Below are 26,150 nucleotides of genomic sequence, written 5' to 3' on the forward strand. Positions count from 1 at the left end.
GAAATCAACTGGTTCCACAAAGTTATACAAATTTGTAAATTACTTCTATTTTAAAATCTCGTTTTTCAGTACTTATCAGCTGCTGTATGTCCTGCAGGAAGTGGTGTATTCTCTCCAGAATGACACAGTGCTCTCTGCTGCCACCTCTGTCCATGTCAGGAACTGTCTAGAGCAGGAGAGGTTTTCTATGGGGATTTGCTGCTGCTCTGGACAGTTCCTGACATGGACAGAGGTGGCAGCAGAGAGCACTGTGTCAGACTGGAAAGAATACACCACTTCCTGCAGGACATACAGCAGCTGATACATACTGGAAGACTGGATATTTTTAAATAAAATTCATTTACAAATAATTTTAATAATGAAAATAATTTTCTGTGTAATTTTCTGACACCAGTTGACTTAAAGCGTAACTGTCATTTCAGGGTCATTTTTCTGAAAACATTAAATATCAACAGTACAAGCGATTTTAAGAAACTCTGTAATAGGTTTTATAAACCAAAAGAGTTTCCTTCTGTACTGAAAAAGCAATCTCCCAGCCTCCCCCCTCACTGCAGATGATGCAGGATTTCTGTCTCCATTATGTGGCTATGGAGAGGGGAGGGGCTGTTAGGAGTGAGTGAGCACGGAGCAGTCCTGCACAGCACAACACCCGGCAATCTTCTCTCAGTAAGTTCATAGATAAGCACTGACCTTTCTGACCCCAGAATCCTGTGGTTTAGGTGCCCAGAGCGTCTACAAACAGCTGACCTTCATGTCACCTCTTCCTGCTCCCTCATCTCCCTCAGCCCCTCCCCCCTCCATAGGATTACAATGGAGAGAGCAGAACCCGTCTTCACTGGCTTCTCTGTAATGAAGACGTGTTTGCCTGATAATGCACAGATAAGACGTCAGGGGGGGAGGCTGGGAGATTGCTTCTTGAGTACAGAAGGAGGCTTTTTTGGCTGATGAAACCTATTACAGAGTTTCTTAAAATCGCTTATACTACTGATTTCTGCAATAAAAAAAAAATGACAGTTACGGTTTAAAAACTATTTTATTTCTGTGTGTGTGTGGGGGGGTGTCTGCTGACATGTTGGCTGTTTCAAAAACAACCAGCAGAATAGTGAGTGCAGCTCTGGACTATAATACAGGATGTTACTCAGGATAAGTAATGTAATGTAATGTACACAGTGACCTCACCAGCAGAATAGTGAGTGCAGCTCTGGAGTATAATACAGGATGTAACTCAGGATCAGTAATGTATGTACACAGTGACCTCACCAGCAGAATAGTGAGTGCAGCTCTGGGGTATAATCCAGGATGTAACTCAGGATCAGTAATATAATGTATGTACACAGTGACCTCACCAGCAGAATAGTGAGTGCAGCTCTGGGGTATAATCCAGGATGTAACTCAGGATCAGTAATGTAATGTATGTACACAGTGACCTCTTCAGCAGAATAGTGAGTGCAGCTCTGGAGTATAATACAGGATCAGTAATGTAATGTATGTACACAGTGACCCCACCAGCAGAATAGTGAGTGCAGCTCTGGGGTATAATACAGCATGTAACTCAAGATCAGTAATGTAATGTATGTACACAGTGACCTCACCAGCAGAATAGTGAGTGCAGCTCTGGAGTATAATACAGGATCAATAATGTAATGTTTGTATACAGTGACCTCTTCAGCAGAATAGTGAGTGCAGCTCTGGAGTATAATACAGAATCAGTAATGTAATGTATGTACACAGTGACCCCACCAGAAGAAAAGTGAGTGCAGCTCTGGGGCATAATACAGGATGTAACTCAGGATCAGTAATGTCATGTATGTACACAGTGACCCCACCAGCAGAATAGTGAGTGCAGCTCTGGGGTATAATACAGGATGTAACTCAGGATCAGTAATGTAATGTATGTACACAGTGACCCCCACCAGCAGAATAGTGAGTGCAGCTCTGGAGTATAATACAGGATGTAACTCAGGATCAGTAATGTAATGTTTGTATACAGTGACCTCACACCACTTTCCCAGCTATACATTCCTTATCCCTATACATCCCTATTGGGTGGGGTTATTCTCTGGATGTAACCAATCAGAAGACACCTTTGCTTCTCCCTCTTTGCTGTAAGTTCAGACCTTGTAAATGTTGATGAAGTGATGATGAGATGGGCCGCCATGTCGCAGGGACTGGGGGATGTAATACACCAGCGTTCCCTGTTTACCAAGCCGAGAATCACTTGTCACACAATAATAGTTTTTCCCGGGAACCTCATGGGTGCAGTTTAGGAAATTAGAGCACTTATTCACTTTGTAGAATCCGGAGATTTGGGGAAGAGGTCCGCAGAGACAATGGAAGCTCAGGTGCCAGGCGGGTGTGAGGATGGGGCACGCCGGCTCTTACATCTCCTTCTGTCATTTTTCTCCATTTTCCTTGCATCAAAAACTTGATTAAGCTAATTAGGATGCTAATGAATGCGAGCGTCTGTAGGTGTGCATCCTCTGATCTTGATGAATCGAGTCTTCTCATTTTAATTTGTCAGAGTTCTCCGGCTGCTAATTCAAGAATAATCATGTTTGTGCTTTGTGGGTCGATCCCATGGGGCAAAGACGGTACAGGAAGACGCTCCTGCCCAATACTTACAGCGTGCGGCCACACCATTATACAGCTCTAATTCAATTATGTTCATTACAAAGAGTCACTGTGTACAGGCATGACATTACTGATCCTGTACTGATCCTGAGTTACATACGGTATTATACTCCAGAGCTGCACTCACTATTCTGCTGGTGGGGTCACTGTGTACAGGCATGACATTAATGATCCTGTACTGATCCTGAGTTACATACGGTATTATACTCCAGAGCTGCACTCACTATTCTGCTGGTGAGATCACTGTGTACATACATTACATTACTGATCCTGTACTGATCCTGGATTATACTCCAGAGCTGCACTCACTATTCTGCTGGTAAGGTCACTGTGTAAATACATTACATTACTGATCCTGTACTGATCCTGAGTCACATCCGGTATTATTCTCCAGAGCTGCGATCACTATTCTGCTGGTGAGATCACTGTGTACATACATTACATTACTGATCCTGTATTATACTCCAGAGCTGCACTCACTGTTCTGCTGGTGGGGTCACTGTGTACATACATTACATTACTGATCCTGTACTGATCCTGAGTCACATCCGGTATTATTCTCCAGAGCTGCGATCACTATTCTGCTGGTGGGGTCACTGTGTACATACATTACATTACTGATCCTGAGTTGCATCCTGTATTATGCTCCAGAGCTGCACTCACTATTCTGCTGGTGGGGTTATATACAAGTCTGTAGGGGTTATTACACCTGATACATCCAGCTTTACCTGCTTGTTCGGTAAGTAGGAGATTGGGACAGTGACGGGAATATTATCCAACCATCTAATAAAAGACTAAAAATAGACAGAGCAGAATCAGTAATGAGGGCAGAGTATGCAGGGAGTGCTCCCCAGCAGTGACTGATGGATGTTCTGTATATGTCTCCCCATATAATACAGTGTGTGTGTGTGTATATATATATATATATATATATATATATATATATATATATATATATATAAAAATATATATATGTACATTTTGATGTGTGCCAGTGTATGTGTATAATGTATTGAGTGTGTATATACATGTGAGTGTGTATGTGTACAGAGTGTGCGTGTGTGTGTATATATATATATATATATATATATATATATATATATACTGTGTGTGTGTGTGTGTGTATATATATATATATATATATATATATATATATATATACAGTATATGTGTGTGTAGGGGGGTATATATATATATACTGTGTGTGTGTGTGTGTATATATATATATATATATATATATATATATACAGTATATGTGTGTGTAGGGGGGTATGTGTGTATACTGTACATATATAGACAGATGCTCGATCCTTGCGCTCTCATTTATTCTCCCAGTAATTCTGAGCAGGAGGGAAGAAATCCCATTCTTGCCCCCCCCCCCTTAGAGCAGAAGAGGAAATGGAAGCGAGCGATAAAACCGTAGACACAGCGAGATGGCCACACATGGTGTGAGAGCCGGAGAGTGTCTGTAACTCTTCAAGACGAGAACAAAAATAGAAAATTGAAGTGACTAATTTTTGGAGACTTTTTTCTTTTTCTTGGAATTAATTAATCTCTCTGTATGAGGCGCACGCTGAGAGCGGGATTTAACTCATTTTATCAAAACGACAAATATCATCCCTGTCTCCACACAGTCTCTCCACGCCGCGCCACTGTTACCACCACAACACTCTCCCTACCAACACCACTATACTCACCCACATACCACACCAACATACTTACACTACATCCACAGTCAACCTACCACACCACCACCATTCTCACATTACCACACTAACATACTTACCCTACCACCACACTCACCCTACCACCACTACTATAACACTCTCCCTACCACCACCATACTCACCCTTTTAACCCCACCACACTCATCCTATCACACCACCACCCTATTCACCCTACCACACCCCCACAGTGACTCTACCACCACACCAACGCTACCACCACGCTTACCCTACCATACTCACCCTACCACACCCCCAGTGACTCTACCGCCACACCAAACTAACGCTACCACCATACTCACCCTACCACACTCACCATACCACCACACCCACCCTATAACCACACCACCATACACCCTACCACACCACTGCTACCATAATCACCATATCACCACACCAATATACTTACCCTACTACCAAACCACCATACTCACCCTCCCACCAATTTTATTTTACCACATCACACTTAACCTACCAACCACCAACACACAGCCACCACATGACCAGCACCACTCACTCTACTACTCTACCTTCTTCCACCACACTACTACACTCACCCTACCACACCACCACCATGTGGTCCCACCCAAGCTACCATTACCATTCACCCTACCACTGTTATGTTCTTCCTATTACACCACAATCATTACTGTCTGATTATTACCATGACAATATGTCTACTACATCACTGTACACTGTCCCTACCATCACCACAAGCACCATTTCTATCACCTATTGCTTCCTCGCTTCTTACCGTCACCATTATCCTTTACTTATCAAAACAACTACCACTATTACTCCCAGCACAACCACCACTGTGTGCTCTTATACCGGAACCACTACTACCCTCTCCCTATCATCACATCTACCACCACCTCCATTGCTCTCCATCTACTACCGTCACCCCCACTGTCATTCCTTATGCCATGTAGAGAAGGTAAGAGATGCAGGTAGATCAATACGCAGTGTGAATGCTGGAAGGAGCTATAATGCACGGAGGCTGCGGCTCACCACGTCCGTCTGTAATGCCTTTCAAAGACAGATGTTGCAATTATGGGTTTAATTCTGTATTTAACCTATTTAGATCTGGAGGCACCTGCGAGATTAGAGCCCCAGTAAAATACGATAGTGTCTCGGCCGTGACAGAATACTTACATCACGTGGAGTTTGTAGCCACAGTTAATGCACATTTAAACAAGTGGAAGAAAGTGATGTGGTTATTTCAGTGATGGATACCGGAGAGCAGAATTGACTTTCAGCCCTGAGACAACACAAGGGTGAAGAATCTGCCCTCACATTCTGGGTTTATCGGCCCGGCAGTAAAAAGTTTCATCAGTCACACAATCCATGTTATTAAAGGAAACCTCCGGCAGTAGAGGGGCACGGGGCATGGGTGTAAACAAGAATGTCTCTGTTCACTGACAGTAAGCAGAGAAAGTTACAGAACTCTTTTTTATCAGCAGTTTACAGCTGGCGGACAGTCAGTCTTCAATGGGCCAAGCAACATCACTTACTGCATTGGGTCTCTCTTTTTTTGCTGTTACTAAAGACCAAATGGCCTTAGTGATGGAGCCTGGACTGTGGTTTCCAGTAAGTGAGACACCTAGTGGCCAAATGTATAGCACTGTATCTCACATAGAAATACAAAAAAAATAATGTTAATTGGAAAGATGTAGAATCAGTATATCTCTTCCTAACAATATTAATTGGTAACAACAGCGCCCATTTAAACGTAAGGAAGTGTGTGTGTGTGTGTGTGTGTGTTGGGGGGGGGGTTACAATCTTCCATGAGCTGTGAATAGGTTAAGATTTAATTTGCAATGCAATGTGACCCCCCCCTTCTATGGAGTTGTAGAGATGAGCAAATTAATTTAGAACAAACTTGACATCTTTGTGAGAGTTTTAGATTTCAAAGAATACAAAGCTCTTGGGATTCGCTTTGGGTTAAGTTGATTAGTGATTGGTTGCCATTTTAGTGCACAAAATGGACACTAGACTTTTGGCCAGGTGACCTGGTGGATGATCACTGTTGGCGAGGTAATTTGTGCTGCACTGCAGTCTTGGGCACTGTTGGAGAGGTAATTTGTGCTGCACTGTGGTTTTTGGTGCAGGTGGAGAGACAATTTGCGCTGTACTGGGATTTTTGCTGCTGTTGGAGAGGTAATTTGTGCTGCACTGTGGGTTTTTGGCAGTTGGAGAGGTAATTCGTGCTGCACTGTATTTTTTGGTGCTATTGGAGAGGTAATTTGTGCTGGACTGTGGTTTTTGGCGCAGGTAGAGAGACAATTTGTGCTGCACTGGGATTTTTGGTGCTGTTGGAGAGGTAACTTGTGCTGCACTGTGGTTTTCGGTGCAGGTGGACAGGTAATTTGTGCTGCACTGTGGGTTTTGGCGCAGGTGGAGAGGTAATTTGTGCTGCACTGTGGTTTTTGGCACAGGTGGAAAGGTAATTTGTGCTGCACTGTATTTTTTGGTGCTGTTGGAGAGGTAATTTGTGCTGCACTATGGTTTTGGTGCTGATGGAGAGGTAATTTGTGCTGCACTGTGGTTTTGGTGCTGATGGAGAGGTAATTTGTGCTGCACTGTGGGTTTTGGTGCTGTTGGAGAAGTAATTTGTGCTGCACTGTGGTTTTGGTGCTGTTGGAGAGGTAATTTGTGCTGCACTGTGGTGTTGGTGCTGTTGGAGAGGTAATTTGTGCTGCACTGTGGTTTTGGTGCTGTTGGAGAGGTAATTTGTGCTGCACTGTGGGTTTTGGTGCTGTTGGAGAGGTAATTTGTGCTGCACTGTGGGTTTTGGCGCTGTTGGAGAGGTAATTTGTGCTGCACTGTGGTTTTGGTGCTGTTGGAGAGGTAATTTGTGCTGCACTGTGGTTTTGGTGCTGTTGGAGAGGTAATTTGTGCTGCACTGTGGTTTTGGTGCTGTTGGAGAGGTAATTTGTGCTGCACTGTGGGTTTTGGTGCTGTTGGAGAGGTAATTTGTGCTGCACTGTGGGTTTTGGCGCTGTTGGAGAGGTAATTTGTGCTGCACTGTGGTTTGGGTGCTGTTGGAGAGGTAATTTGTGCTGCACTGTGGGTTTTGGTGCTGTTGGAGAGGTAATTTGTGCTGCACTGTGGGTTTTGGTGCTGTTGGAGAGGTAATTTGTGCTGCACTGTGGGTTTTGGTGCTGTTGGAGAGGTAATTTGTGCTGCACTGTGGTTTTGGTGCTGTTGGAGAGGTAATTTGTGCTGCACTGTGGGTTTTGGCGCAGGTGGAGAGGTAATTTGTGCTGCACTGTGGGTTTTGGTGCTGTTGGAGAGGTAATTTGTGCTGCACTGTGGTTTTGGTGCTGTTGGAGAGGTAATTTGTGCTGCACTGTGGTTTTGGTGCTGTTGGAGAGGTAATTTGTGCTGCACTATGGTTTTGGTGCTGTTGGAGAGGTAATTTGTGCTGCACTGTGGTTTTGGTGCTGTTGGAGAGGTAATTTGTGCTGCACTGTGGTTTTGGTGCTGTTGGAGAGGTAATTTGTGCTGCACTGTGGTTTTGGTGCTGTTGGAGAGGTAATTTGAGCTGTCCCACTGCCTTTTAAGCAGTTGGGGCTCCATTTCTCTGACCCAAAGCCCCAATCCCCTGCATAAACTGAGTTACATGATAAAATTCTGGCTGTATGGAACCGCCACTAGGGGGAGCTTACTGCATATGGATTTTTATAGCCATTGAACTCAATGGAAAATGTATACATCTGTGCACAGAAAGTGAATACGATGGATGCCGGCAAACACCATGACTGTGCCGGAAAGAAGGAGACGCAGTTAATCGCTACTTTTATGTTTTCTTCAGTAGAAGCATGAAGGGGGAGTTGTAGTGAATGTAATACAGAAACAAAAATTGGGGTGTATCACGGCCACCTGAAAGCGGCAGTAATTACAGCAAGTTCTCGTAGTTTCACATAGAATGTTTGACTTCCAGCGACTACAGTGTAAACAGGTTAATAAATTCAATTTCCGCGGAGAAGCTTTTCCTTATAATTTGTCTTGAAAGTCACATTTTTAATTAACAGAAATAAGAAGAAAAGAAAGACGCAGAGGACGACTCATCACATTAAAGTCACAGGCAGAAGGAGACTTTAAAGGGGTATTCCTGCAATCTGAGCCGCCTCTCCTTCCACTGCTAAAATATATATCGATTACACATGGCTGCCAAAACAATGAGCGCTGCCCCATGACAGGAGATTGCTCTTACCTCTTCAGGGATATGTCTTCTAGTAGAGCACCCAGCACCATGACAGGAGATCGCTCCTACCTGGTCAGTCAGGGATACGTCCTCTAGTAGAGCACCCAGCACCATGACAGGAGATCGCTCCTACCTGGTCAGTCAGGGATACGTCCTCTAGTAGAGCACCCAGCACCATGACAGGAGATCGCTCCTACCTGGTCAGTCAGGGATACGTCCTCTAGTACATCGCCCAGCACCATGACAGGAGATCGCTCTACCTGGTCAGTCAGGGATACGTCCTCTAGTACATCGCCCAGCACCATGACAGGAGATCGCTCCTACCTGGTCAGTCAGGGATACGTCCTCTAGTAGAGCACCCAGCACCATGACAGGAGATTGCTCTTACCTCTTCAGGGATATGTCTTCTAGAAGAGCACCCAGCACCATGACAGGAGATCGCTCCTACCTGGTCAGTCAGGGATACGTCCTCTAGTACATCGCCCAGCACCATGACAGGAGATCGCTCCTACCTGGTCAGTCAGGGATACGTCCTCTAGTACATCGCCCAGCACCATGACAGGAGATCGCTCCTACCTGGTCAGTCAGGGATACGTCCTCTAGTAGAGCACCCAGCACCATGACAGGAGATCGCTCCTACCTGGTCAGTCAGGGATACGTCCTCTAGTACATCGCCCAGCACCATGACAGGAGATCGCTCCTACCTGGTCAGTTAGGGATACGTCCTCTAGTAGAGCACCCAGCACCATGACAGGAGATCGCTCCTACCTGGTCAGTCAGGGATACGTCCTCTAGTAGAGCACCCAGCACCATGACAGGAGATCGCTCCTACCTGGTCAGTCAGGGATACGTCCTCTAGTACATCGCCCAGCACCATGACAGGAGATCGCTCCTACCTGGTCAGTCAGGGATACGTCCTCTAGTAGAGCACCCAGCACCATGACAGGAGATCGCTCCTACCTGGTCAGTCAGGGATACGTCCTCTAGTAGAGCACCCAGCACCATGACAGGAGATCGCTCCTACCTGGTCAGTCAGGGATACGTCCTCTAGTACATCGCCCAGCACCATGACAGGAGATCGCTCCTACCTGGTCAGTCAGGGATACGTCCTCTAGTAGAGCACCCAGCACCATGACAGGAGATCGCTCCTACCTGGTCAGTCAGGGATACGTCCTCTAGTACATCGCCCAGCACCATGACAGGAGATCGCTCCTACCTGGTCAGTCAGGGATACGTCCTCTAGTACATCGCCCAGCACCATGACAGGAGATCGCTCCTACCTGGTCAGTCAGGGATACGTCCTCTAGTACATCGCCCAGCACCATGACAGGAGATCGCTCTACCTGGTCAGTCAGGGATACGTCCTCTAGTACATCGCCCAGCACCATGACAGGAGATCGCTCCTACCTGGTCAGTCAGGGATACGTCCTCTAGTACATCGCCCAGCACCATGACAGGAGATCGCTCTACCTGGTCAGGGACATGTTTTCTAGTAGAGCACCTGTGATTCCTTCCCTTTGTTCCTCTCTTACCATGTTTCTCAGACCTAGCTGCATTTTGCAGGCTTTTTGTAGTACACTAGTTTCTCCGAAAACAAGACCTAGCCATTTTTTAAAGAAGAAAATGTATATACCCTGTCATATTTTTGTAGAAACGCGTAGCTACATAAACGCAGAATTACGATAGATGTCCTGGTAGACCTTGCACATGTGCAGGATGCGGATTCTGAAAGGCAACTGGTAAGTGTAGTCGGAGGAGGGAGATGGCGTGGTGTGCAGCGCTAGAACTCCGACCTATGTGTATCATAATAAGATAATGTATGCAACACATATAGAGAACATCTCCCCCCACCTCCCCCCCCTGCATGCACTTATGGAAGGCTTTCGCATGCACTTGGCGTCTTACAGCACCTTGGAGGTAAAACATTGAACAATCTCCATGGATTTTTACCTATTAGAGCCTGACGGTAAGAAAATAAGACTTAATGAGAAGGCAGCACATAAAGTATCAGGCATTTGGGGGTCATGAACGCATTCTGCTTGTTACGCAGAGACTCAATATGTAATATACCCCCCACTGTCCCTCGACTCGTGACCCCAGCCCCCCTTGCTTTGCCATGATAGATACTAGGTAATATACTTTATTTATTGCACAATGACCAGGGTATGAATCCAGCTCATTCCTCGGGGGAACCAGCTCAGTGCTATGAAGCTGAATGGATGGAGAATTGGTGGCATTGCATGTAGCCATCTGTAAAGGGCTCGGAGGATATTCTCCCTGTGCCCGTCGCTCTTTTCCTGATCTGTCTTTACGGCGCAAATTGGATTCTTTGCTGGTTTCTTTTCGTACCAATCATCCCTTGAAGTACCTCAAGACTGGAGGAAAATGTGTCGGCAAAATTCTGAGATTACTGTTGTTACTATATTCAGACTATTGTTCCTCCCGAATTTGAGAGGAAATTCTTTACCTCATTTACAGCTCTGGATGGCCAAGACACATAAGTGGCGGCTTAACCAATTCATAGCATCCACCTTAAAGGGCTCACCCCCTTATATAAATCTACAGGAGGCTCATTGCAGTGAAAGTAGTACACAGATCCCTCTATGCTTTATATCAATTCCTCCTGAGATCTCTGCTTGCTGTCAAGGTAATGAAAATCAGTCCTGAGCTAAAGGTTTCATATCCAGAATAGACAACTTGTGGCCTCTTCTTCTGATCTCATTTCAGCCATGAGTTGCCGCTCTTCTCCTCACTAGCTGTTGCTCCTGTTTATTTTGTATTTTATATGTTCCTTTACTCCACCATCCCTGCGCCACCAGCACTACTGCCGCTAGGGACAACTCTGGGAACTGCAAACTGGTAATCCAAACAAGGGGTTAATAGTGAAGAACAGGGAGATTCCAGAAACTCTGCACCCGATCTAGTCAGTGCTTTACTATGTAGAGAAAGGTACCCAGCACTTACCGATCAGTTCAGTAGTTTATTTAGTGCAGAAATGCATCAAAATTTACAGCAGTGCGCATTTCGGCCAAGCATTGCTCAAAGCTGATGAAGGCCATGCTTAGCCGAAACTTGTACTGTTGTTAATGAAGTAAACAAATGAACTGACCGGTGAGTGCTGGGTACCTTCCTCTACAACTGCTGGACTAATCCACCACAAACACCACCAACCTTATGGAGTGCCATCCTACTACTTCCACTACTTCTTCACTACATAGACCCCGAGACCATGGATATCTATGAACATGTTGACTAACTCAACAATCAAGGAAATTGCCATAAAGTCATTGTCCATTTACACCATACACCCTCTGACGCTTCAGTTCTTCTTGCTTCCACAGTCAGCCAGGTATCAGGTATCCTGGTATCGGAGTTGATCAGTAAAGCTCTGCATTTGGCATTCTATGAAGAATTGTTAACTATACTGGGAATTGGTAGGAAATGGGTTCCGGGGAAGATCAATAAAAAAGTATATCTAGCTCCTATCATCAATAACCCACCAGTCACTACTCCAGATGAGCACAGGCAATTAGGACGTATGGTATTAGCAGCAGAGGAGCAGATATGGTGTCTGACTCTAGACCTATACTTCTATTGTGGACACAGAGGTCAATTGTCCTATTCAGAAAACTCGAAGACCTAGGTAAGAATGGGATGATCATGGGCCTGACACGTCCCTTAATTTTGCTCCATGTTATCATGAGTTTCTATGGGCTTTATAAGGCCAGCATGGTCCAATATGGATTATTATATTTTATTTTTTGTGTATATATATTTTTTTTTACTGATTTTTTTTTGGATACCTCTATGTTTAATTTCAGTCAATGTCTCCTTTATTCTGCTATGAAAAGTCTCCCTTAAGTTGGTTCTAGTTCAGCCTCCAATGCGGGTTCTTCCATGTTGAATAGATATCATTCCTGGGTTTTCAGTGCTCCTCCAGCTCTCTGCCCCTGGGATTATCCTGGCTCAGACCTCATTCTCCTACTATTGACTAAACATCTGGCTAAATTGCTCGCCGGGGATCTTTTTGTTTCCAGCATTGTTTTCCTAGTCTAAATTGCATCCTAAAAGTCTTGCTCAGGTCTGCTGCTCTTGTATCCGTGCCGCTGCCACCACTATGCCAAGACTTTGCAAATGCATTTCTAAAAAGGCATCTCTCCGCACATTGTCATTCCTATCATTGATAATTCGCGTCTTCTACACCACTTTCCTCCCAGGAGTAGAGTATACCCAATCTCACAACCAGAGGAAAAAGACAATGTCTGCTTATATCAAAGACGATCTAGAAAAAGAATTCCTTTGTAAATTCTTCCCTGGCTGGAGCTGGTTTTATCATTGTTACGAAGAAGCAAAGAAGCTCAAGGCCATGCAGTGATTACTGAGTACTGGACAAATTCATATTTAAGATACCTGCAACCCTTCATCTAAGTGCAGTGTCCTAGTACTTGTATCCCAGCTACTTTAGAGAGTCACTGTCGTGAATTTTTTTTTTTTTTTTTGCAGGAATCAATAGTCCAGGCGATTTTAAGAAACTTTGTAATTGTGTTTATTAGCCGAAAAATGAATTTTTATCATGAAAAAGGAGTTTGAAGCTCTCCCCCCTGTCTTCATTGTTCTCCTATGGAGAGAGGGAAATAAAACAGGACAACAAAGAGTTAATCTACAAATACATCACCCTCTATCTCCTCTGACAGTCACCACTGACCTCTCTGAACTCTGAATATGCTGTCACCCAGCTCAGTGTTTGTGTAATCCTTTGTTCTCTGCTCTCTGCTGCCGACTAACTCCCTCTTCCCTCCTCCCCCTCCCCTCTCTATAAAACAGATAGGTTGTGTCTGATGCAACAAGTTACAATTTCTTGATTCTGAGCAGTGGATGACAGAAAGGAGAGGAGGGGTGGACCTGGAAAAAGTCTTTGTAAATGCAGATAATGGCATATTTGCCTAATAAACCCAAATTACAAAGTTTCTTAAAATCGCCTGAACTATTGATTTCTGCAAAAACAAAAAAAAAATTCACGACAGTGACTCTAAGTTGCTGTGTGGAATAGGATCTGAGCAATATTCTGCGGAGTATCTTAAACTGTGCCTAAGTATTGTAAGTAGTGTTCAGCGAACCTGTCAAACCCAAATACTCAGCATTTGATACTGGTAGCTGGAGAAGTAGGATGCAGCCCTAGAGAGTTGTGGGAAACATTAATACACCCATAGGCTGTATCCATGTTTTCCCTGCATCCAACTTCTCCAGTCACTGGGAGACAAATACAGAACCTTCAGTAAGTTCGCTCAACACAAATTGTTATATAATGGTTTCTGATATGTACTGCTATTTTGCTTGCCTCACAGCTGAAACTTAATATACTGAGGTATAGTGTAAGGGTGTAAAAAACAGTGGTCACATGACAAGGAAATAAAAATTCTGGTCACATGACACTAATGCAGCTTCAATTAGCAGTGTGCTTTGAGGGGGGAATCTCCCAGTTCCACCTCTTTCTGGATGTGAACCAATCCCTTTCTCCAACCATCTCTACCCAGAGGGCTGGAATTGTTTAGTTAGTTCTGGCTTGACCAGGGGGGTGATTAAGGCTATCCATGTCTCCTCGTGTTTGCTAGACCTCACACCAAGCCTTAGGGCTCAACAGTTTCCAACTTCCTGTAACGTGCTAGTAACTAAATCAAGTAGCTAAAGATGTGCATACTGCAGCAGTACCCAACCACCTATTCCAGTTGCTACCTTTGTTTACAGACAGAACTGAGCCATGTACACAGTGATCGCAGCATTGTGTGGAGTTAGGCGGCTTTGTAGAAGACTGCCAGTCAATGTCAAGAAGAAAGTTTCCAGAGGTCTCAATTCTGCACTTTGTATCACTGAAGCAACCACATTTAGGGCTCACAGGGGGCACTGGGTTAGCTGCACACAGATGGTAAACTGCTTCTGATACATAGGACTGGCACCTAGAGTGCTGGGTGATGCCATTCAGTCTATGCAATGCTGTTTTCCAGCAGCCTGTGACTGACAGGGATGTTTTCAATCATTACGCCCTGCTCTACCTTGACGACATCTTAATCTACTCTCAGGATCTGAAGACTCGTCTCTCTCCCGTCTGCTCTGTGCTGCTTCAGCAGAACTCCTTACATGCCAAGGTGGAGAAATGCCTGTCTGCAGAATAAACTCCTCCGCCACTGGGCTGTGCCACTGACTCTGAGAGCCTCATACTGGCACCATCCCGTAGGTCTCAAGCCTTTCCAAAGATTCCTGGGCTTTGTGAATTATTATCATGGATTCATTCAACATTTCTCCTTGGTAACCTCTCCAGTCACTACCATAACCTGTAAGAGAGGTTAATCCCTATGATTGGCCAACGTCCGCAGCTCAGAAAATTCTACTCGATCCAAAGGCGTTCTTCCTGGGGGTCAATGTCTTGTAAAGCACAACTGGAGACGTTCTCTAAAAGTCCAAGGGTTAAAACAGTTGCGTCTTCTCAATAACAACTCCTTCCACCATATTTTATTCTGAAGACCAATACATTGCCATTAGTCAAACTTTCCCAGGAGGAATGATGACAGCTACTGAAAATTCCCATTACTATGGTCACTGACCCCCAAAATTTGGAGTGCTTCCAGTCTAACCATGGGCTCAACCCACTCCAAGCATGCTGGACTCTCTTACTTTTATGCTTCTTTTGTTGTCTTGGATACCCTATAAGTTGGACCTTCACGTTCCCCTGAGTTTGGAGGCACTGTGTAGAATGATAATAGGCCTGGACTTTTCTTCTCTTCATCATTCACGTCCTTCTGCAGCATCTTTGAATCAATGTATTTGTCCAGCAGGGTAAGTGGTTCAACTTGATTTAAAGGGTGGTTGAAGTGGCATTTTATTAAATGTGTTCAGCCTGGGACAGACAAAAAATAAATAAAAAATACATATACTTACCTTCCTTGTTCCTGCTGTCGCTACCATTCTCCTAGAGCTAGTCACACTGCACAGCAATTCTCGTGTTTGTGGTCAGCACATGTAGTGCCTGCTCAGTCAATCAGCAGTCACAGTGGAGTCCCACCTCAAACACTGAGCAGGCAGTGCATGGGTCAATCACAAATGCATACAGCACTGTGGAATGGGACTCATTATAGAAGAATAATTGCGCAGGTGGGAGTAAGAAAGGTAAGTATGGTTTTTGTGCACAAATAAAAAAAAAAAAAACACTTAAGTATGTCCCTTAGTTATGCAGTTGGAGTTATCCAGTTATTTTTTCAAGGCGGTGGAATGGTGGAAGCTGGGTATTTGTCTCTCAACTCTCTCAATCTCTGCCCAGCCTCAGGTACCTGACCGTGTGGACTTTTCTTGAAATATTAAGGTCATTTTAATGAAGGTTCAGAAAAAAAATATATGGTATAGTACCGTGTTAGCCAGAAAAATCCATATTGTGGTAAATACTTGTGATCAAAGTATTTTAGGAGTGATACCTTTATTGTCCAACAAAAGATTGTTAGAACTGTGAGCTTTCAGGATTCAAAAGATCCCTTCATCAGACCAGTTCACACATTTGTGAACTTGTCTGACGAAGGGATCTTTTGAATCCCCAAAGCTGACAATTCTAACAATTTTTTGTTGGCCAATAAAGGCATCACTCCTAAAATACTTTGATCACAAGAATTTACCACAAAAATGAAGGTTCAAAAATTCCAGAAGTTGCAGTTGCTAAGTTTAAAAAAGGTGCTGATATGTTCTCAACATTGTTCTGGATGACTGGCTGTCCACAAGGAATATTCAGCTAACAGTGCCACATTATACTCTCTATTCATACCTTATTGGGCCATTTTGGCCCTGGAACAGATAAACCAGGCCACCTTTCATCTGCCGCCTTCTCTCTCCCGATTGACAATAGTTTTTATACATCTCTTCTGCTCTGGTCATCAACTAGTTTTCCACAAAGGTCAAGAACGCTTGTACCTTGGCTCTCGAATCCTTCCTGTATAGTAAGAAGAATTGTGAAAAAACCCTTGTTATCGAAATGAAGGATGTTCATATTCCACAGCTCTTCTAGAGATTTTACTTGAAGCTTCCTATAAAGAAATTTCTGAGAAGCTGAGGAGGACAGATAGGGTCCTATTAGAGGAAACAATTTATAACGATTAATGACTAACGATAAACGATTGCAAACGAGATTGTTTACGGTTACGGTTTACCATATTACACAGAACGATAGTCGTTAGTTACTACGATCGTTTACTTCATCTGATCCCAGCAAAATAAGGAACGATGTGGAATTACACTGAACGATTAGTGAACAAATGCGGAATTACAGCGAACGATTAGCAAAAGAATAATGATGATTTTAGGGTCAGATCTAAAGGCCCTATCACACACACAGATTTATCTGACAGATTTTTGAGACCAAAGCCAGGAATAGATCTGAAAAGAGGAGAAATCTCAGTCTTTCCTTTATGACCTCTTTTCTGTTTATAGTCTGTTCCTGGCTTTGGCTTCTATGATCTGTCAGATAAATCTGTCTGTGTAATAGGGGGCTAAATCAACGATTAAGGACACACGAACGATTTTTCGATCATTGCCTGCAATTTCACAGGACGATTATCGTTTAGATTAGAATGTTATGATGATTCTCCGTACGAAATTGTCTTCTTGTAATTAGGGCTGGGCGATTATAGATGAGGGGCAAATAGTAGTGTGTGCCCAGGGTGAGAGAAGGAGAAGGGGTATGCCAGGTATGTGCCATTTTGCCCCATTATCCCCCAGTCACCAAGTTTCATGGAGCCCCATGCAGTTGTTTGCTATGGGACCTCATGACTTCTAGCTACGCCCTGCCCTCTGTTCCTGTACTACTACTACATCCCTTATCTGTACCTGTACTACTACTACACCTCTCATCTGTACCTGTTCTACTACTACACTCCCATCATCTGTACCTGTACTACTACACCCCTTATCTATACCTGTACTACTACTACACCCCTCATCTGTTTGTGTACTATTACACCCCTTCTCTATACCTGTACTACTACTACACCCCTTATCTGTACCACTACACCTCTCATCTATACCTGTACTACTACTACACCCCTTATCCGTTATACCTCCACTACTACACCCCTCATCTATACCTGTGCAACTACACCCCTTATCCACTATACCTCTCCTACTACACTCCTCATCTATATCTGTACTACTACACCCCTTATCCACTATACCTCCACTACTACACCCTACCTAGATGAAGGCAAAAAGAAGATCTCCTATACTATATGGGGCACAGAGTGGCACATATTTGGCAAAACTACTTATAATGGGCACAGAAGAGGGGTGTCTACTACAAAGGGACTCTGAAATCCCCCATTACATAATAGACTGTTGGTTGCTCCCACCAAAATTGGCAGGTGGTGGATTTTTAAAATGCAAAACATGTTAAAAAAGAAAAAAGGGGGGGGGGGCTTGCTCAATAAATATGATGGTTATGGCAGATCTAAAGGGACATGCCCACAACATTTCAACTTTTTGGTTTTAAAGCACAAAATGGCAGGTGTGTCAGATTTCAGAGAGTAAATATGGGGAAACACAAAACCGACAGGGGACAAACTGGAAACTGGATAGTTCAGGAACCTGAGGTCCTATTTTTGCCAAAATAAAGAATGTAACCAAGAAAATTCCAAAAGTGTTGACTGCAGCTGAAGAAGCATGTACGGGGGATGATGAGATCGGGGGGTGGGGGTCTTTACATCACTTACCTCTTATGTATAGGGAAATATTAGGCCCCAGGAAATGTTCTCCCTTTAATTGAATTAATGGAGCCATGAAAATGTTGCCTTTTATTATCAGCCTGGAGTGAGTGAGCGGCACAATGAAGTGGCTTTAATATGAACACAGTGAATTTGGTTAATCACTTACTCTCGGCATGTTAATAAAATCTTGTTAATAGATTGGCTTTATCTATCAATCTTACTGAACGGAGTTTTTCTTGGCAAAACATTACGGTAAAGGTTATTTCCTCCATTCTCTCTTTATCTCCTTGGTTAAGTATATTCTGCCAGCGCCTTGTGTTTAATGTTTCGCGTTGTTGTTGTTTTGACCCTAGAAATGGAAGATGCTTTGAAGGTTGTGACCCCTTTTAATAGCTCGCTGGGGAGAACGGCGGCCATGGCTGACATTGCGTATGATAGATGAATGTGTTGTTTCCCTAGCTGCTCTGTGCAAGACTCTAAGCTCCAAAGAGCAAGGATGCAGGGAGCTGCGGTCCACTTAGAGACTCCATACATACAGCGTATCATCGGAGGAGCGATGACCAACATGGCTGCCATCTGTAACATAGCTTCCTAGCTTCCCAATCTACAATCTACAATGGAATCTACAATCCAAATCTATGTCAAACCTGCCATGTTACAAGGAGCCCCATGGTTACATCTTGATGGTCTGATACTTACCATTGCTTTACCCCTTTATATACATTGCAATAGTAGTAGACATGTGTGGTGCCATACTGAAACTTCTTATAGGTCCTTCTTTCTTATATGTGCAAAGTAGACTCATAGATTATTGGTAGATCTGTCATCGTAACCCCTAAACAGTGCGATAAGCTGTGTACAAGAGCACATGAGAAGCGTACAGACACTCCAGATATAAAGAACATAACACGAGCAGAAGAAATGGCAATTCTGGAAGAAAGAAGTTTTAGTGCTGAGATATCCAGATAATGAAGTGAACGCTCATACGTATCATACAACCTCGAAGATTTACTCAACCTTCACAACCCAAAGTGGCTGAGGAGACGGATACTTGACTTAATAGATTCTGAGTAGCAGAAAAAAGTTCAGAGAGAAACGATGGTAGAAGCATCAAAATGATCTTGTTGTGAAAGAGGTAAAACTGTAAAGGCCATCAAGACCTTTCTGTATAAGGTAAGAGGTAATTGACAAACAGCTGCAGGAGATCAGCAAAGGTGAACACGGAATTAGCTCAGATTCTGAAGAAATAATTTCCAATAGAAAATAATATAACTGCTATAATACTGCCACCTATATAAAGGATTATAACTACTATAATACTGCTCCTATATACAGGAATATAACTTCTATAATACTGCTCCTATATACAGGAATATAACTACTATAATACTGCTCCTATATACAGGAATATAACTTCTATAATACTGCTCCTATATACAGGAATATACTACTATAATACTGCTCCTATATACAGGAATATAACTGCTATAATACTGCCCCCTATATACAGGAATATAACTACTATAATACTGCTCTTATATACAGGGATATAACTACTATAATACTGCTCCTATATACAGGGATATACTACTATAATACTGCTCCTATATACAGGAATATAACTGCTATAATACTGCTCCTATATACAGGAATATAACTACTATAATAATGCTCGTATATACAAGAATATAACTACTATAATACTGCTCCCTATATACTGGGATATAACTACTATAATACTGCTTCCTATATACAGTAATATAACTACTATAATACTGCTCCTATATACAGGAATATACGACAATAATACTGCTCCTATATACAAGAATATAACTACTATAATACTGCTCCTATATACAGGAATATAACTACTATACTACTGCTCCTATATACAAGAATATAACTACTATAATACTGCTCCTATATACAGGGATATAACTACTATAATACTGCTACTATATACAGGAATATACTACTATAATACTGCTCCTATATACAGGAATATACTACTATAATACTGCCCCCTATATACAAGAATATAACTACTATAATACTGCTCCTATATACAGGAATATAACTACTATAATACTGGTCCTATATACAGAAATATAACTACTATAATACTGCTCCTATATACAGGGATATAACTACTATAATACTGATCCTATATACAGGAATATATACTACTATAATACTGCCCCCTATATAAAGGATTATAACTACTATAATACTGCCCCTATATACAGGAATATAATTACTATAATACTGCTCCCTATATACAGGGATATAACTACTATAATACTGCTCCTATATACAAGAATATAACTACTATAATACTGCCCCTATATACAGGAATATAACTACTATAAGGCTGGGTTCACACTACGTATATTTCAGTCAGTATTGTGGTCCTCAAATTGCAACCAAAACCAGGAGTTGGTTAAAAACACAGAAAGGATCTGTTCACACAATGGTGAAATTGAGTGGATGGCCGCCATATAACAGTAAATAACGGCCATTATTTCAATATAACAGCCGTTGTTCTAAAATAACAGCAAATATTTGCCATTAAATGGCGGCCATCCACTCAATTTCAACATTGTGTGAACAGAGCCTTTCTGTGTTTTCAATCCACTCCTGGTTTTGGTTGCAATATGAGGACCACAATACTGACTGAAATATACGTAGTGTGAACCCAGCCTAATACTGCCCCTATATACAAGAATATAACTACTATAATACTGCTCCTATATACAAGAATATAACTACTATACTACTGCTCCTATATACAGGAATATAACTACTATAATACGAACTGGAGAGAATGGAACGGCTGCACATCCCATCTATGGCTGATACTAATGCCGCCAGGCCTATATTAAAAATCAACACCAGAGTGTCTGTATATGAATTGATCAAACCATATTGCCCCGTGTACCACCGCGCAGGTCCTCTGGTCCACACGGGTCCCTACGCTAACTCCACACCGTGTCGGTCAGCGACCGCCAACCCCGCAAAGCGTGCACGTGCAGGGAAGGGAGGCCATGGAACGGCCCTGCAACCCCAATGTCACAGGACCAGACCCAAAAAGCCCCACCAAAACCCAGCCAGCACCACCGGCGGGGAAGGCTGCCCCCAAACGACACAAGTATGGATATGGTATTACACTTACCATTGCTGCTCTCACAGAATGGGGAAGACATAGGGTCCAGACATGTGAGCACAGACATATCCTGCTAATTTTGGTCATGTGGGTCTTATAAAGGAGTGCTAGCTGTTCAGAGAGGGAGAATTGCAAAACACGAACTGGAGAGAATGGAACGGCTGCACATCCCATCTATGGCTGATACTAATGCCGCCAGGCCTATATTAAAAATCAACACCAGAGTGTCTGTATATGAATTGATCAAGCCATATTGCCCCGTGTACCACCGCGCAGGTCCTCTGGTCCACACGGGTCCCTACGCTAACTCCACACCGTGTCGGTCAGCGACCGCCAACCCCGCAAAGCGTGCACGTGCAGGGAAGGGAGGCCATGGAACGGCCCTGCAACCCCAATGTCACAGGACCAGACCCAAAAAGCCCCACCAAAACCCAGCCAGCACCACCGGCGGGGAAGGCTGCCCCCAAACGACACAAGTATGGATATGGTATTACACTTACCATTGCTGCTCTCACAGAATGGGGAAGACATAGGGTCCAGACATGTGAGCACAGACATATCCTGCTAATTTTGGTCATGTGGGTCTTATAAAGGAGTGCGAGCTGTTCAGAGAGTGAGATGTCAGATGTGAGACCCACATGACCGCAATTAGCAGGAGACACCTGAGTGCACATGGTTTTAATCCCTCCTGTTTTTTTCCCATTCTGTTTGCTGCAGCTATGGTGAGCGCAATACCTTATCCAGACTTGTGCTGCTTGGGGGCGACCTTCTCCGCCGGCGGTGCTGGCCGGGTTCTGGTGTGGTGTTTTTGGGTCTGGTCCTGTGGCATGGGGGTCGCAGGGCCGTCCCATGGCCCCCGTTCCCTGGCTGTGCACGCCTGCGGGGTTGGTGGCCACTGACTGGCACGGTGTGGACTTAGTGTAGGGACCCATGTGTATCAGATACCGGCACGAGGTACATGGGGCAGTATGGCTTGATCAATTCATACACAAAATTCTGATGTGTTTTTTATTTGGCCAAGCGGCACTAGTATCAGCCATAGGTGTGAGGTGCAGCACTCTGTTTCTTCCCTGAGCCATAACTACTATAATACTGCTCCTATATACAGGAATATACGACAATAATACTGCTCCTATATACAAGAATATAACTACTATAATACTGCTCCTATATACAGGAATATAACTACTATAATACTGCTCCTAGATACAAGAATATAACTACTATAATACTGCTCCTATATACAGGAATATAACTACTATAATACTGCTCCTATATACAGGAATATACTACTATAATACTACTCCTATATACAGGAATATACTACTACAATACTGCCCCCTATATACAGGAATATACACTCACCGGCCACATTATTAGGTACACCTGTCCAACTGCACGTTACCACTTAATTTCTAATCAGCCAATCACATGGCCGCAACTCAGTGCATTTAGGCATGTAGACATGGTCAAGACAATCTCCTGCAGTTCAAACCGAGCATCAGTATGGGGAAGAAAGGTGATTTGAGGCCTTTGAACGTGGCATGGTTGTTGGTGCCAGAAGGGCTGGTCTGAGTATTTCAGAAACTGCTGATCTACTGGGATTTTCACGCACAACCATCTCTAGGGTTTACAGAGAATGGTCTGAAAAAGAAAAAACATCCAGTGAGCGGCAGTTCTGTGGGCGGAAATGCCTTGTTGATGCCAGAGGTCAGAGGAGAATGGGCAGACTGGTTCGAGTTGATAGAAAGGCAACAGTGACTCAAATAGCCAACCGTTACAACCAAGGTAGGCAGAAGAGCATCTCTGAACGCACAGTACCTCCAACTTTGAGGCAGATGGGCTACAGCAGCAGAAGACCACACCGGGGGCCACTCCGCTCAGCTAAGAACAAGAAACTGAGGCTACAATTTGCACAAGCTCATCGAAATTGGACAGTAGAAGATTGGAAAAACGTTGCCTGGTCTGATGAGTCTCGATTTCTGCTGCGACATTCGGATGGTAGGGTCAGAATTTGGCGTCAACAACATGAAAGCATGGATCCATCCTGCCTTGTATCAGCGGTTCAGGCTGGTGGTGGTGGTGTCATGGTGTGGGGAATATTTTCTTGGCACTCTTTAGGCCCCTTGGTACCAATTGAGCATCGTTGCAACGCCACAGAATACCTGAGTATTGTTGTTGACCATGTCCATCCCTTTATGACCGCAATGGACCCAACATCTGATGGCGACTTTCAGCAGGATAATGCGCCATGTCATAAAGCTACAATCATCTCAGACTGGTTTCTTGAACATGACAATGAGGTCACTGTACTCCAATGGCCTCCACAGTCACCAGATCTCAATCCAATAGAGCATCTTTGGGATGTGGTGGAACGGGAGATTCGCATCATGGATGTGCAGCCGACAAATCTGCGGCAACTGTGTGATGTCATCATGTCACCATGGACCAAAATCTCTGAGGAAGCTTCCAGCACCTTGTTGTATCTATGTCACGAAGAATTAAGGCAGTTCTGAAGGCAAAAGGGGGTCCAACCCATTACTAGCATGGTGTACCTAAAAAAGTGGCCGGTGAGTGTAACTACTATAATACTGCCCCCTATATACAAGAATAGAACTATACAACTTTTATAATACTATGTTCAACTTATAAAAAGTTTGAATAGAAAACTTTATGTGACTAATTCCTGGTGTATGAGAAGTGTTGAGGATCTTTGTGCGGAATAATGCAGCCTCTCCTGTAGGTTGAAGGTTGGGGATTCATTATGTTGGGTTTCTCGTCCCCTCTGGGTCCTTGTTGTCGAGTAACAATGTAGCAGGAGACGACGCCTTTCGGTTAAGTTTACAGAATTCTTTTTATGTTTTCTCTTGTAGATAAATGTGACTTGTTTTAATCAATTTTTATAGTTTCACTTTAAATGGATTTCTTTTGTCTGGCCACTTCTCTTTTTTCCGCCAATTTTAATGATTTCGCAGCGGTTGCTTTAAAGGCGTCTGGCGAGGACAGGACGGGGATTAAAAGTAAAGAAAACATTTAATTGACAAGCACTTCCCCTAAAAAGCGCGGAACTCGTAATTTATTTCTGAAATAATGAGAAGAGCTGAAACTTCGCCGTTGTTCCACCAGATTAGGAAAGCTTGTTACTTTTATGGGAAGTTTACCGGACTGCGAGCGCCATTTTACCTTTAAATGACCAATCTAATCAGGCACTTATCCCGTAATGACCACACCGTGTGGCATCCTGGCGTCCAGATCTAAGCAGGATCCGTGAGACGATGCGTCAAACCTTAGAGATCATTAGAAAAGAAGATGAAGAAACGGGGGAGATTTTTGTTAAGGAGATTACTGTATCTATAAATTTGGGGCCCGGTAAAGTAATGAGTCCGTCACTGAAGATTTGTCTGTTTGTCGGGCTTCATGCTAATTTGCAGAGACAAACAATGGAGGTGCGAGCCGCCGCAATCAATAGCTTTTTATGATTTGCTGAATTTTGGCTCCTGTTATTGACAAAACGCTAAATAACAAATTATACAAAGATCCCGCAAGCTGCATCCAGAAAATTACTGAATAAAACAACCCTAAACAGATGAGGGATAGAGAACAGGATGTAGGATTACAGCTCTGAGGCCTCATTCACACAGGGATAAAGATGAATGACGATAGGATAGACCGCCCCAAACAGAGAACTACGTCACAGATCTACACCGGGGGCTACACCCAGCGAGGAGCGTACAGAAAACTACATCACAGATCTACACCAGGGGCTACACCCAGCGAGGAGCGTACACAGAACTGCGTCACAGATCTACACCAGGGGCTACACCCAGCGAGGAGCGTACAGAGAACTACGTCACAGATCTACATCGGAGGCTACACCGAGTGATGAGCGTACAGAGAACTAAGTCACAGATCTACAGCGGGGGCTACACCCAGCGAGGAGCGTACAGAGAACTACGTCACAGATCTACAGCGGGGGCTACACCCAGCGAGGAGCGTACAGAGAACTACGTCACAGATCTACATCGTAGGCTACACCCAGCGAGGAGCGTACACAGAAGTGCGTCACAGATCTACACCGGGGGCTACACCCAGCGAGGAGCGTACACAGAACTACGTCACAGATCTACACCGGGGCTACACCCAGCGAGGAGCGTACAGACAACTACGTCACAGATCTACATCGGAGGCTACACCGAGTGATGAGCGTACAGAGAACTAAGTCACAGATCTACAGCGGGGGCTACACCCAGCGAGGAGCGTACAGAGAACTACGTCACAGATCTACAGCGGGGGCTACACCCAGCGAGGAGCGTACAGAGAACTACGTCACAGATCTACATCGTAGGCTACACCCAGCGAGGAGCGTACAGAGAACTTTCTCAAGGTTGGGATTTTAAAAATATAAAAAAATAAAAATAATAATAATAATGGCACACTACACATGCATGACAGCATGACTAATACTGGACAGCATAATAGCATATATTACCATTATAAGGTCACTGAATAATACGGTCATACTGTTGCTGGACAATACCTCCACATAAGAACATATATTACCATTATAAGGTGAATGAATAATACCGTCATACTGTTCCTGGACAATACCTCCACATAAGAACATATATTACCATTATAAGGTCACTGAATACTACAGTCATAGTGTTACTGAATAATAGCTCCACATA

At 43.7% G+C, this 26,150-nt stretch overlaps 1 long non-coding RNA gene across 2 annotated transcripts in view; it reads right to left on the reverse strand.

Moving 5' to 3' along the window:
- Window positions 1-26,150, reverse strand: part of LOC138768931 (uncharacterized) — a 74,349-nt gene that overhangs the window by 43,672 nt on the left and 4,527 nt on the right. For both annotated transcript variants that reach the window (XR_011359184.1, XR_011359183.1), the window contains exon 2: window positions 16,370-16,534. This is a non-coding gene — a long non-coding RNA (uncharacterized lncRNA). The remainder of the gene's footprint in view (window positions 1-16,369; window positions 16,535-26,150) is intronic.

The sequence above is a fragment of the Dendropsophus ebraccatus genome, chromosome 12, assembly GCF_027789765.1.
Source record: "Dendropsophus ebraccatus isolate aDenEbr1 chromosome 12, aDenEbr1.pat, whole genome shotgun sequence".
Classification (NCBI taxonomy): domain Eukaryota; kingdom Metazoa; phylum Chordata; class Amphibia; order Anura; family Hylidae; genus Dendropsophus; species Dendropsophus ebraccatus.